Source organism: Phaenicophaeus curvirostris, chromosome Z, assembly GCF_032191515.1.
Source record: "Phaenicophaeus curvirostris isolate KB17595 chromosome Z, BPBGC_Pcur_1.0, whole genome shotgun sequence".
NCBI lineage: Eukaryota > Metazoa > Chordata > Aves > Cuculiformes > Cuculidae > Phaenicophaeus > Phaenicophaeus curvirostris.
The window spans coordinates 59,708,767-59,722,635 of record NC_091431.1 but is presented as its reverse complement, the minus strand read 5'-3'; positions in this window follow the sequence as shown (position 1 = coordinate 59,722,635).

The window sequence follows — 13,869 nt, the reverse complement described above, 5'->3', positions numbered from 1 at the left end:
CCGAATTATAATTAAAAAGTAAGAAATTATTATTGTTTTGCAGCTTTGTGAAAAAAATAGCTCACATCATATTAGACAGAAACCCACAAAGGCAAGGAATGAAAAGGCTAAGTCACGCTGTGCTGTTCCACATACTCACAGAGTTTACCACATCACTGTCAGTGGAACTGACACTTTCCAAACTTCAGTCGTGTATTCAGTGCAACTCTAACTTATCTCTCTGTGAGGAAGCATTTTTTTTAGCTCTTCACTCTTTATTTCAGAGGGATTTTCATGCAGCCCTTGACCTGAATGGTGTCTCCCAGCACAAGCTAAAAACAAATTGTCATGTACAGGAGCAAACAGCCGTGTGACAGAGTAAATTGGAATAATGAAATAAAAAAATCTACAGTTGCAGTAAGCAGAATCTGATGTCTGTTCCATTAATTACAGAAGTAGTAACATTGACATAATGGTGACGGTCCTTTATTTCCAGGTGATGAAAATTGTGCACAACAAGAACATCCAGTTTCTTGTTTTACAAATCTTCGCTTTTGCTTGTATTTGATATCTCATTTTCTCAATGTTTATCTATCCTTACTTAGCACAGGCTACAGACCTACCAGAATTACTACCCCTGCCTAGGTTCCCCCATTTTCCACAGTACAAGAATCTGGAAATACTCTATTTCCTTTCATGACATTACAGAGATCTGAATGAATTACATAGATCTCTGAGGAGAAAGACCTGGGGCTGTTGGTTGACAGCTGACTGAATATAAGCCAGCAGTGTGCCCAGGTGGCCGAGAAGGCCAATGGCATCTTGGCTTGGATCAGAAACGGCGTGACCAGCAGGTCCTGGGAGGTTTTTCTCCCTCTGTACTCAGCACTGGTGAGACCGCTCCTGGAATACTATGTTCAGTTCTGGGCCCCTCACCACAAGAAGGATGTTGAGGCTCTGGAGCGAATCCAGAGAAGAGCAACAAAGCTGGTGAAGGGGCTGGAGAACAAGCGTTATGAGGAATGGCTGAGAGAGCCGGGGTTGTTTAGCCTGGGGAAGAGGAGGCTGAGGGGAGACCTCATTGCCCTCTACAACTACCTGAAAGGAGGTTGTAGAGCGGAGGGTGCTGGCCTCTTCTCCCAAGTGGCAGGTGACTAGACAAGAGGAAATGGCCTCAAGCTCCGCCAGGGGAGGTTTAGGCTGGACATTAGGAAAATATTTTTCATGGAAGGAGTCAGTGGGCGCTGGCAGAGGCTGCCCAGGGAGGTGGTTGAGTCACTTCCCTGGAGGTGTTTAAGGCACAGGTGGACAAGGTGCTGAGGGGCATGGTTTAGTGTTTGATAGGAATGGTTGGACTCGATGATCTGGTGGGTCTCTTCCAACCTGGTTATTCTATGATTCTATGAATGTGGTTTATTGCATCAAAATGTCTTGTGATTTAAGGGAAATTGTTAATCAGAGAAAACAGCCTACAATAAATGTAACATGTTTTCCTCATGCTTCTTAAACCCAGAATATGAGTAAACTACATAGATACAAATCTCTTTGTAAAATTGATGTTTTGATATTTTGTTCTTCCTATGATCAGATATTAGATTTTTATAATTTTTGTTCTATGTAGAAGAAATGTATACCTACTTGTATGTGTTGGAATACAATTTGTCTTAAATATTTGCATGGTCTACATTGCCTTGACATCCCACGATCTTGCAACTTTTAATAGTAATCTCGAGGTCATAGGGATGAAAAAGGATTTTCATGACCTGTAGTTACAATGTGGGAGAATGGATTCTTCTCTAGGTGAAAATAACTTGCCGTGTTTTCAACCAGGAGATTGAACATTCCTGAGGCCCAGGCCAATGTATTAGCTTAGATGACAGCATTTTGGTTTCACAGAGAGAGAAGCAATGGGGCATGCTGCACATGAAAGTAACTCTGAAGTCTACACCAGGACTGCATGTGGTGGAAAAGTCACAGGCTCGCTTTAGGTAAAGGTATAGCTTGTTTTCTGTCAAGTTTGATTTGGATTTTGTGACCATGTCAGCAGAGTCACTAAAATAAATAAAACTGATAAATTAAATTCCAAGAAATCAGTATTGGCAGAGCAAAGAAAATGAAACCTTTCTCTTTTCTATCTCTTTGCTATGTCCTAGGTTAATGGATTGCTACTAAAAGTGTTGGTAGGCTCTCGTAGTTGTTTGTATACCTTGAAATAAATTTCTCTTCTGCGGAACATAGTCAATTTCAATGTCTGTAGTAAATACAGTCCCACTTACTTTCTCATTTAGATATATGGATTTTATCGGCATAGACATGAAAAAAATAACAGTCTAGGTATTGAAGCATACGTAGTTTGTTCAGTGAAGAAACTAGGGCACAGATAAGTGACAGGACTTCTATGAAATAACACAGGAAGATGCATCTGACTGCAGAACAAAGCTCTTGTCTCTCGAGTTTTAGTATCATTCCCTGTGAGATTTTTTTTAAGATCAGTTCTCAAGAGAAGATCAGCATCAAGTCAAAGGCTAAAGCAGGATTAGCAAGGAAAGAAATAATATTTTACAACTATAGTACTAGCTGTGCAAGCTAAATTGAGGATTAATGCAAATTCATAATATTGTGCCATTTTCTGTATCTGGTTGCTTAAGTTTGCAGTTAGATAATTATTGTTTGGTCTCACTCTGCATTATTTTCCATGAATATTCAGTCTTACATACTTACGGGCAGCAAATGTTTGCTGATAAGTTTTACATTAATATTGTGTAGTATTTATAAAGAAGAAATAATCTTACTTTTGCAGTCATTAGTATTCCTTTAAGAAAACTATCACAAAACAAGTGGACCTGTAATTGTGAATGTTAGGTGGTAGTCATCCATGTATTTTTGTCATTTTTACTCTGTTGTACAGTTTGAATGTCCAGCTGTCATGTAGGATCTGGGTGATTTCTGTAAAGATCAAGAACAGTGGTTGTGCTTGACCCGTAGAATTTTCAGATCCTAAATTTGTCCGACCAGGTGATTGACGCCTAAGTTTGCTGCAAAGTATGAAAGGCAGCTTCTTCTGTGTTGCCTGTTCCTCAAAGCAGTGATCTGGTGTTTGCCAGAAACATGTTTGGCAGGAAATAAATCTCTTACAGATATTATTAAAAGCATGATTTAAAAGAAGTTCCAGGCAGTGGAGTATGAACTTCGGAATAAAAACTAGGATAAGCACTTACATGAATTGGAAATGGCTCACAGACATGACATTAGGTGTGAGACCTGCTTGTGTATACAGATAGGAACACGCTGTGTGTGTCTGTGATCAGCAGCGTAGTCTTCTTATGGGTAATCTACTGGGTCATATAAATCTCTGGTAGCCAAGAATAATTACAATGCACTATAATTGTTCTGCTAAATTTTCTACTCAGTTACATTTACTCTACAGAAATGCATGCTCATTTATTTACTGTGTGCCCCAGACGTCTTTTACCTTTTGGAAAAAAAAAGCTCTGGCCATGTTTTGAGTGCTAGAAGCCCTACTACAGCAGCTGACTGTGGTGCTTCAGAACAAGAACTGATAAGGCAGGACAGCAAGTCTTTACTGTTGACCGTGTCCCACGGTGAAATTAAATCACAGAAAATTCCTACTGTTTTTTTACTAACTCTCTGGAGGGTCTTATGCACTAAATTTCGTAGAATATTTGCGTGCTCCAAGTACTTATCTTTTTTGAGGAGCAATATTGTAACGGTAGTATTTATTACCCGTTTTAAAACCTGCCAGATCTTTATCCAATCTTTATAGAGACAATACCAGCACAAAAGGAATGTAAAAGCTGGAAAACAAATGCCAATTTGAATTTTTTGAATGTCTTGGTAGTTGTTTATTAGACTTTGCTACAGTTTGTATTGTTAGGTACTTGCAGTGCTTTAGAAATCATTAAGAAATCACTTTCTTTGACAAATGTTCAATTGACAAGCTAAATAGCTTTGACAATGCACTTTGAATTTTTGGTATGATAAGAATAATTCTCTTTTTTGTGTAGTTGATATGCAAGTGGAATCCATATAAATTTTACCTTTCTTTAAAATACTGTTTATCTTGTGATTGAAGGACTACCATTTGACACAACAAAGATGTAAACATTTCTGAATTGGTTCTATGTAAAACATGATACCTGCTTAATACAAAGCCTAATCCTGTGAACATTTCTAAAATTAGTATACACAGCTGTGAAAGGTCACATGATACTATTCAGAGTGCTAAATACTGTGCCAGGCAGCACGTATATTCAGGCTTCTTGGATCCCTTCTATGTAGTACGAGAAAATCATACCACTTCTCTAAAAATGCAAATACCTTTAATATCTCTGGAGTGTAACTTCACAGCAACAGTACGTTTTTTCCTCCTGTTGCACACAGTGTTCCTACATAATTGTATAATCACTCTACAAAACCATGTTCTTGTGATTTAAAATCTCTTCCCTCTGGATTTTCCAGGGCCAAATAAAGAAATGCTACTTTACTGTTGTATATTTCAATAATATATGCGTATCAGCATAAAACCCAATGACTTAAGTATATATTGTCCAGTATTTGGCTGTGATATGCATGTATTATGACAGATACTACAATAACTTTTAAATCATTTTCTTGCCATGTCCTGATTTTCAGGAAATCAACAGGCTTACTGACCTTCTTTTAACTTTGCTCAGGTTATCAGGACTGGTAGAGTTCTTTTAAAGATAGCTGTAAAGTGCCCTCTTGTTGACTTTTAAGTTCATTAGTAAAGGTTTTAATAGTTCTCAGTTTTAATCCTGCAAGTTTCTCTTGTGCATTTATTGACACTTTTAAAGTCCTTAAGATCCATCACTGCACCATCATATTTTAATGCATGTAGACATTAATAAGCAATGTATATACTATGTCTTGTATCCAGTGCCTTATACAAACCAATGTCTTGCAGGATTTATGGCTCTCTTCAGTATATTTGTTAAGCTAAATATACTGCTTTTGAAAAGATTCTTTGAATCTTTCTTAAAGGGATACCCTAAAATTTAAAAGCTGATGGTTGCTAAGTGCTTGCAAAATGGAAGGCCTGCTCCAGCTGTTTCTAAGTTGTAGGGACATCTGAAAAGTAAATCTTCAAGTTACTGAAAACCAAGAAATTTCAGCTGTTAAGCCAACAATGGGGAAAACAAACAAACAAACAAACAAACAAACATACAAAACTGAAGGCTTTCAAAGCAGTCCTTTAAATCTGCATGTCTCTTTACAATGTTCCAGAATATTTTTTGTTTTACTTCAAAATGTGGGAAAGTTTTTTGGGTTTTTTTTAATGAATACTTTGGTAAAACCATTGTGAATGTATCTACATTGTGTTAATGTAGATTTAACTCTTCAGTCTTACCAACAACTAAAAAGAAGTCCAGAGGAGTCCAGAGGTGGTCCCAGCACTAATTGAGAGCTGTGTCTCACTTGCTGACTTTGAGATACCTGTTTATGTAATAATTTTTCAGAGGTACTTTGTGTTACTCGTAGCTAGCTGAGCTGATGTTAGGCACGTTTCAATAACTACCATGTGTAATTAGAAGAACACACCGCACTATTCCCTGTTGATTGCACTGCCTCAGAGACGCTGTCTAAATGGTGACATTGAATGCAAAACTCCGGAAGAATTGTCCCAGTTTTTGCTGTCAGGCTTTCTGTTCCCCAGTTCACACCAGCAGCTTGCAGCTAAAGGCATCTCTACTGCAAAGAAGGAGAATAAGCCATCACAACTGGCAGAAGCAAAGAGTACAATATGCACAGCTGAACAAATGCAACATCCTGGATTGCCACAAATACAAGGAGGTAAGCACTGCTACTGCAGACACTGGCTGTTTAAGTTTAAAAGCAGGTTCCCATAATCTCTGACTAATACATGTAAAGTAGGTGAATTTGTGATTATAAAGCACTTCCAGCTCTAAAATGATTTTTCCCCTTTCCATTTGAGATATTGATACATGAGGAAACGGAAGCTAACGTAGTGGATACCTATCTGTTATGGACTTAGTGTCGCTTTATTAAAAAGGAATATGAATAAAATAACAATCTAAATCAATTAGCAGCGAGAATGGAAAATAAAAGTTGATGCCTCTTCCTTTCCCTAGACCACTACTGGGAGAAAACACATATGACCTTAGATATACACCCTAAAATTGGATGGTTGGATAGCTGATGGGAGGTCATTTATTGACAACAGTGGCACTGTGGCAGCTAGTGACAGATGGCTAAATGGCCGGTAAATCTTGTGTAGAGGGAATACAGGCAGATTTTGAAGGCCTTTGTGAGTGAACTAGTGGATAGTAATTCCATGACTATGGGAGCCTTACTCACAGGACTCCACAGAACTAACTTAATTGGAACATGCACGTGTCTGTAGCAAATTCAGGTCTTCCAAAGAAGTAAGACTATAGAAATCCAAACTTTATGAATTGAGTGATGTAAATTAGTCGCTTCCCCAGGCCTGTTGTGGTGGAAGCACTAGGAATATAAAAAGTAAAGAGGCCCTTAACCATTATAACATCGAAGCCACCTCAGAGGAATACAAGTTTAATGCTGGCAGTAATTATTAATGGACTTGCGACCAAAACATTGCTGAACTAGTGGCAACAACCAAGAAGAACTAAGGGAAGAATGATTACAGACGTTCCCTCTGAGTGATATCAGAAATTAATATGAAGACAGTGTCATTTTGAAAGGTAAGTAGTAGCTGGAAAAAATGCATTAAGGTTGTAACTTTTATGAAAGGATGTACATAGTAGAGGTCCTTAACAGTAAAATAAGATAAATATATATAAAAATTCAGTAAATGAAGACCCTTTCAGTATTTATTTTCTAGGCCTTTTATGCATATTTATTCCTTTATTTGAAAATAATTTTTAAAATGACTGTATTCTCCCAAGCGACTTCCAGTCCAGTAAAAATTACCACTAAAAACTATTTTACATATAAGTTAGATAAACACAAATGCTTATGGATGGAATTGCCAAACAACCATTCATCTTTGTGCCTGTGCATATGTAGAGATAAGAAAAGGTGTTTGTTTGACACACAGAACAGCAGATGTCATTAGGGCATGTCTAAGTGTTTTTGTTCATCTCTGTGAGTGATGGAAGAGGTGGGCTCAAAGGTTAACCAGAAAAAAACCTCACAACACGGACAATCTTTCCACAGTATTTAATTTAGTTTAGTATTTAATTCAGTTTAGGAAAACTATGAGGCCACTGTTTTTTTGTTTTTTTTTTTGGGCAAGGGGTGCAGGATTTATAGGGAAAGGAGAAGGAAGATTCTTCAACACTGAACAATCTCCATTTGAAAATAAGATCATGCAACAGAGACAAAAGGAGCAAATAAGGAAGAATGCATTTTTGCCTTCAAACCATACCTGAAAAAATTATGGGTCTTACTTAGAAATGAAAACTATCGGCTGAAGTTAAGCATGGAAGAATATCATAAAAAGGATAAAAAACTGAAAATGTCTTCAGAGAAACAAGGATGGCAGTCTGAGGCAATATATGATCTTTCAAAGTGGTTGCAATAAGTTACTGCTTGACACAAAGCATAAACTAAGGGCAAACATCCTCAAAGGCTGTCAGAGCCTGAGAGAAAATACAATACATGTGCAGGAATCACAAATAAACATACAAAACAGGTATCTAGCACTTATTAATAGAGAATTCTTCTACCTTGTGTGTTTGAAATGGCATTCAAAAGCACAACAGCCTTCTCTGACAGTAACGCTCTACAGATGGTAGATGATGTTGATCTAAGATGATACACTGCTATCTCAATTCCTTTTGTAAGAAAGACATGGAATTTCAGACTATAATATTTCAAGCTGGAAAATCAAATCTGATAAGTAGAAGACTGTAATACAACCTGAAACTAGGTAGGGGAAGCAATAGATAAAGAGTACTGGAAAGCTGTTATCTAAAACTGTTTTCTCTGAAATCCTTCAATAGCTATCTTTATACACAACATGGCAAGGTGTACAGGATGTGAATTATTTTGCTGATGAGCTATTATGTCCTAAGCTTGGGTTTGGTCTATTGGCTTACCTTTTTTCTTGTCTTTAAGAAGAATAGCCTCTCTGGGCAGGGACTATAATAGATTCTTCTTGTGCTGTTCTCATTTTTTGTCCACAAAAGAACAAGGCTTTTACTCTAGTATAATTATAAAACTGATGAAGCTGAGTATTTCTAATCAAATAAGAAGCCTAGCACTTTTTATCATCTTGTAGGTGATCTAGTAGTACATTCTCTGAATGTCATTTGTGTGAAGAATCACTTTTCTTAATGTCCTGTAAGTTAGTGTCATGGCAGATTTTATTCTTGGATTCTGTATTTTCAGTAACTTGGATAGATTTGTAATCTCTGCCTTCATTTGTATTGGCTATGCACTAACCATTCTCTTAGTTCTCTACTGCTATTTAGTACTGCTGTATTTGAGCACTTTATATTTAACATGAGTGAGAGAGTCGCCAAAGTGCTACCCATGGCTGTCTTTTTCCATCTAAAAATTATTATGCATTTGTGAACAATCCATTATACATTGAAACACTGCAATTAAAAATCATGTTGTAATCTATATTTTATATTCAGAGTTTCATCCTTCTAAGTATTATGAGCCTAGTAGCATTTTTTAAAATCCATACATCACTGTTCTGCTTATGAATATTCATGTGAGAGGGAGGCTTTTTAGAGCATCATGCAATTTGCAAGAACTGTGGCTTCTGAAAATGATTGTAAGCAATCTATAATTCTTCAAAATATGCTATGTCATCATTTATAAACAAAATACAAGCTTTTGTCCATACTTTGTATGCTATACGTTGAGAGATGTGTTTAATGTAGTCATGAGTTTATTCATATGTGTTCATTTCAAAATATGATTGAAGTACATGAGCTAATATCTTAAATTCACATATATAGTACTAAGAATTCATCAGTGAGAATCTGTTTGTGAATGATGGACTTAGATAGTCTTACTCCTTTGTACTTTGAAAACTGCAGCAAATATACCACTGAGAAAATCTGGAGGATGGGAAACATTACTTTACGTACACCTTAATTTTAAAATTCATGACAAAAGATGCCAGTTGTTTTGTAGTACTTTGTATGGTTTGTGTTGGTTTTGTTGGGGTTTTTTGGGTTTTTTTTTGTAAACCTAACACTGCCAAGTCCTACTAAATCACGTCGATAAGTGCCACATCTAAATGTCTTTTAACTACCTCCAGGGATGGGGACTCAGCCCCTTCCCTCAGCAGCATGTTCCAATGCTTGACAACTCCTTTAGTGTAGAAGTTTTTCATAATATCCAATCTAAGCCTCCCCTGGTGCAGTTTGATTCCATTTCCTCTTGTCATGTCTCTGGCTACTTGGGAGAAGAGACCAACACCCATCTCGCTACAACCTCCTTTCAGGTAGGTGTAGAGAGTAATAAGGTTTCCCCACAGTCTCCTTTTCTCCAGGATAAGCAGCCCCAGTTCCCTCAGCCACTCCTCATAAGACGTGCTCCAGACCCTTCACCTGCTTTGTTGCTCTTCTTCGGACACACTGCAGCACCTCAATATCTTTCTTGGAGTCGGACCCAAAAATGAACACAATATTCATGATGCAGCTTCCCCAGTGCCAAGTACCGGTAGTCAGTTACTTCCCTACTTCTTCTGGCCACACCATTTCATATAGAAGCCACGATGCTCTTGGCATCCTTGGTCACCTGGGCACACTTTCATCCTGAAAGATGCTTGACAAATGTTGAAACTTTTCTTAATGTTACCACAACTGGATATAGGCGAAATATACTCTGCTTTGTCTAACTCTTTAAAAAAAAAATATGTAAGCTGTTTTGTCCATCGTCTAACATTCAGCTTAAGGCAGATTCCTGGCACAGGAAAAACATAAAATTTTAAAACCTTGGTTTTGTGCAGCTTGAAAATTTCTGCTCCCGCTTTTTCAGTGATTCAAATGGATTTCAATAGATGATCATATTAAAAGAAGGAGGTTTTAGTCCCATCTACAATATGATTATGTTGTCTCTATTGGTGTCAGATACAATGTCAGCAGCATGTTCTGTGGTGACAGAAAAATTAAGAAAGAACATGGTAGCACTACTGAATTGGCTTACATTTTGATTGCTTAGCCACCTGCCGTTTCAGATCTCTGTAAGGAATACAGCTGCCCTCCAGCTAGCAGAAAAGTACAGGCATAGTCAAGCTCTCTGCACAGTTGAGCTTGTCTGTATGAAGCAAACTAGTAGCAGCAGTATGGAATCCTGTGTAAGTCAGGTATTCACGTGAGAAATGAGAGTTGATTAACTTCTTCAGTAACACTTTTAGACCTGTTCAGTTGCCCTGCTGTCTCATTTGAAGCTGATTTGTGCATCCGTGAACTGAACAGCAGCCAAACTTTAAAAGGAAGTAGAGACAAAATAATAATAACAGTAACAGCAACAACAATAATAATAATAATACTTGAGAAGAAATTAAATAACTTATAACTTGGTGAATTTTCCACATGTATTTTGTACAAAATATTTTATATTTCCTGCATTCTGTCCTCAAGTATTGAGGTGCTACAAGTTTTACCATGTTTGCGTTTCATATACCATAAGTATCTGACCTGCTCAAGGAGAAAAGGCAATATTTTTCATGTTTCTTGGTTTCTAAGTCACTGAACAGTTTACCTTTATAGTAATCAACTCTGCTTTGCAGAGACACTTTTACATTAACAGAGAGACAGATTGTCTTTTCCTCAGCAGTGCTGCCCACTCCAAGCAGATGACTAAAGAACCTTGGAGAGCATATGCTCAGCTATGCCAGTGAATGCTACACAAGCAGTTTTTCTTCTGTGAAATGTAGCTGTTACCATCTCTCCATTTCTCTCAGTACACTTAAAGGCTTATTCAGTTGCTAATGCTGTTTGAGTCACGGAATATCTTTGTCTACCACATGGAAACAGGAGGAAGAAAAACACGGAGCATACTCTTTTAGAAGAAGGCTGTAAGAGAAAATACAAATAGCAGTGGTGGAATTCTAGCAATACCTATAGCACTGTGAAAAAAAGTCTTACATGGGGAAAGAAGCATTCATTAAAATTCTCTTCTGGCTTTTACAGATCAAGTGTTAAACACACAGCTTGAATTTAAATCTACAGAAGTAATCTAACAGGTTGTAACTTCTACTGTTAATCATACTAAAGCATTTTTTATAATGCTATCTTTAAATATGTGGGTTCATTCAGACTTACATTTATGGTGAGTCATCTATGCTGCTTCTGTTTTGAAATATGATACTGGTTTGAGTCTACCTATATAGAAATGCCAAGTGAACAAGTAGTACCTCAGAAAACAGTAGAAATTCACTACATTATCCTGTAAATATGATAAATAGACTATTGATAAGCCTTAAGGCTGAATGTTGATGTAGAAGTCATCAGGCTATGTTGTACAAGAAATGAGTGTTATTGCACTGTATTACCCGTGGGATTCGATGAATGTTGGAAACAAGGAAAAGTTTTTTGTTGACTGTAAAACTTAGAGCAGCTCTGGCTGTTGTTTAATGAAGGGAAATAACCTGGCAATGCTTTTAACTATCTTTAAGAAATCTGTTCTGTCTGAAATTCATATATTGCTGCTGTTTAAGTGAGACCCCTCTGGTTTTGCTTCTATAGGATGGACCATATCTAAATCCTACATATATGCTAATCTTCATTAAGCAAATCTAGTTGTACAAACAACACAAACACTGACCTTTCTGGTAGCACTCTCTAAATTGTAAATGTTCTTCACTTTTTGTCATATGATGCCTTGATCCGTGGTCATTGAGATAGAAAATGTTCTTTTTTGTGTAACTGTGAAAGGGAATGCAGTCATGCAGGTCACCTCACTTTCAGTCATATATCAAACAAAGTGTTCTATGACAAAAAAAAATACTGCACAAGATTATTTATCTTGCTTATACAAGATAATCAATTCAAACCTCAGAGAGAGGTCACTGGCTGTGGTCATACTTTTTAAGATATTATACTGGCGTCTAGCAGGAACATGTAACACTGCAGAGCTTGCAGAATTATTTCTGTAACTTTTAGAAATAAGCAATAAAGCCCATTTTAGCCATGTTATTTTTAAACAAATTATTACAACCTAATAAATTATTAAAGCCTAATCTATCTGCTTTGGTAGCAGTTTCCTGAAGTTTGTAGGTAGCTGTCACATACTCAATTTTGCCTACCTATAGTAATTTACTTTGTGATTCAGCAAAATAATTAAGTTTATGTAGTCTTGTCAGTTTCACAGAGAGCATTCATGTGCTCTGGTTTTGATATACACCTCAATAAGGTGGGGAACTGAGATCCAAATATTAATGTTATAGTATTGCATCCATTCATATATATTGGATTTGGTTAAGCTTCTGAGCGCAGAGACTTTGGCATGCTTTTCCTCAAAGAATTAGTCTTAGATTCTATCAAAAAGTGGCAGTTTAATGATATCTGTCCAAAGAAGGAAATAAAACCAAATCTTTTTTTTAGGAAGTCTTTTTTCAGTAAATTAGAGATTCATCAGGACATGATGAAAACTAAGCAGGATATCCAATGCCAGTCAGTCTTCTGTGATTGTTCGGAAGTTTCATCTAGTCATTCCTGTTCCCCAAATTGTTTTTCCCTAAAATCTCAAAATTGAGATGATGAGTAGAAATATAGCCCACTGTCTGTAGAACTAGTTTCTAGTACAAGAGAGCTACCATTTTCTGAGTTTAATCTCACTGTTATTTCAGAGGAGAATACAATTCTTTGCCTGTTCATCATAGTGAATATCTTTGTATATCCTGGTAGTCATTCTGTGAGCATCTCTTCAGTCTTCTGGTTTCATATTGCCTCCAAACTTCCCTTTTCAGTGAGCTACATTGCAATTTTAATATAAATTAAAACTACAGCCACTTTTTAAGAGGACTGATAGAAATATTTGATAAAGAAGATTCCACATTCCCTTGCTAAATTCTGTATATTATCTATGAGGATGAAAGTCTTTGAGCTCATACTCTTGCATGCCCATTGAATTCAATCTAGACAGAATAACACTGCCAAAAATTAATCTAGAGAAATATTGCAGTCTTCGAGTTTCAGTCTTTACTTTAAAAGACTTTTTTACTACTAAGATTAAAAGTTTTTTTCTTTTATCTTTCTTTCTTTTTTAATTTTAAACAGGAAATACTTTAAATGCCACTGAATTTTTTGAATTATGGATAGTGATTATGTCTGTATGGTTCAGTTACAGTAGCATTGATAGGTCTTCCTTTTAGGGTCGCCATATGGATGTTTCCTGCTATAACAAAAAATACTATAAATTTCACTCCTACTTAAGTAAAACTATGCCAAAATATGAAGAAATGCCCCTAAATTTTTTCTTCTGTCCTATTTGGTAAGTCTCAAATCACACAGCTCAGTGTGTGCCTTGTTGTAACATCAGTGATATCGGAATGCATACAATTGTTATAGGAACAGTAAAAGGTTCGTGGTACAGAGTTTATAGCCTTAAAATAGCTTTTTGTATGTTCCACAAACTTTGTCTTCAATGTAATAAAACTGGATGTAGCTGAGGGCATTCGCTTAAGAATGATCTCTGAAAAGAAGTGACTAAGGCTGTATGGCTTGATACTCTCATAGACTGAATAAACCATTCAGCTTTTCCTGAGACTCTTTTGCAAAGCATTTCCTTGAGGATAAATGGAGCTGATGTGCCAGTTGGCACTGAGTTTCTGAAATGAATAAAACACTACCTGGTATATTTTAACAGCTTCTAGTCTGTTTTATCAACTGCTAGCAAATGTTTTAAATTACCGTGTGGCATTCTATAGACAGCAGAGATATA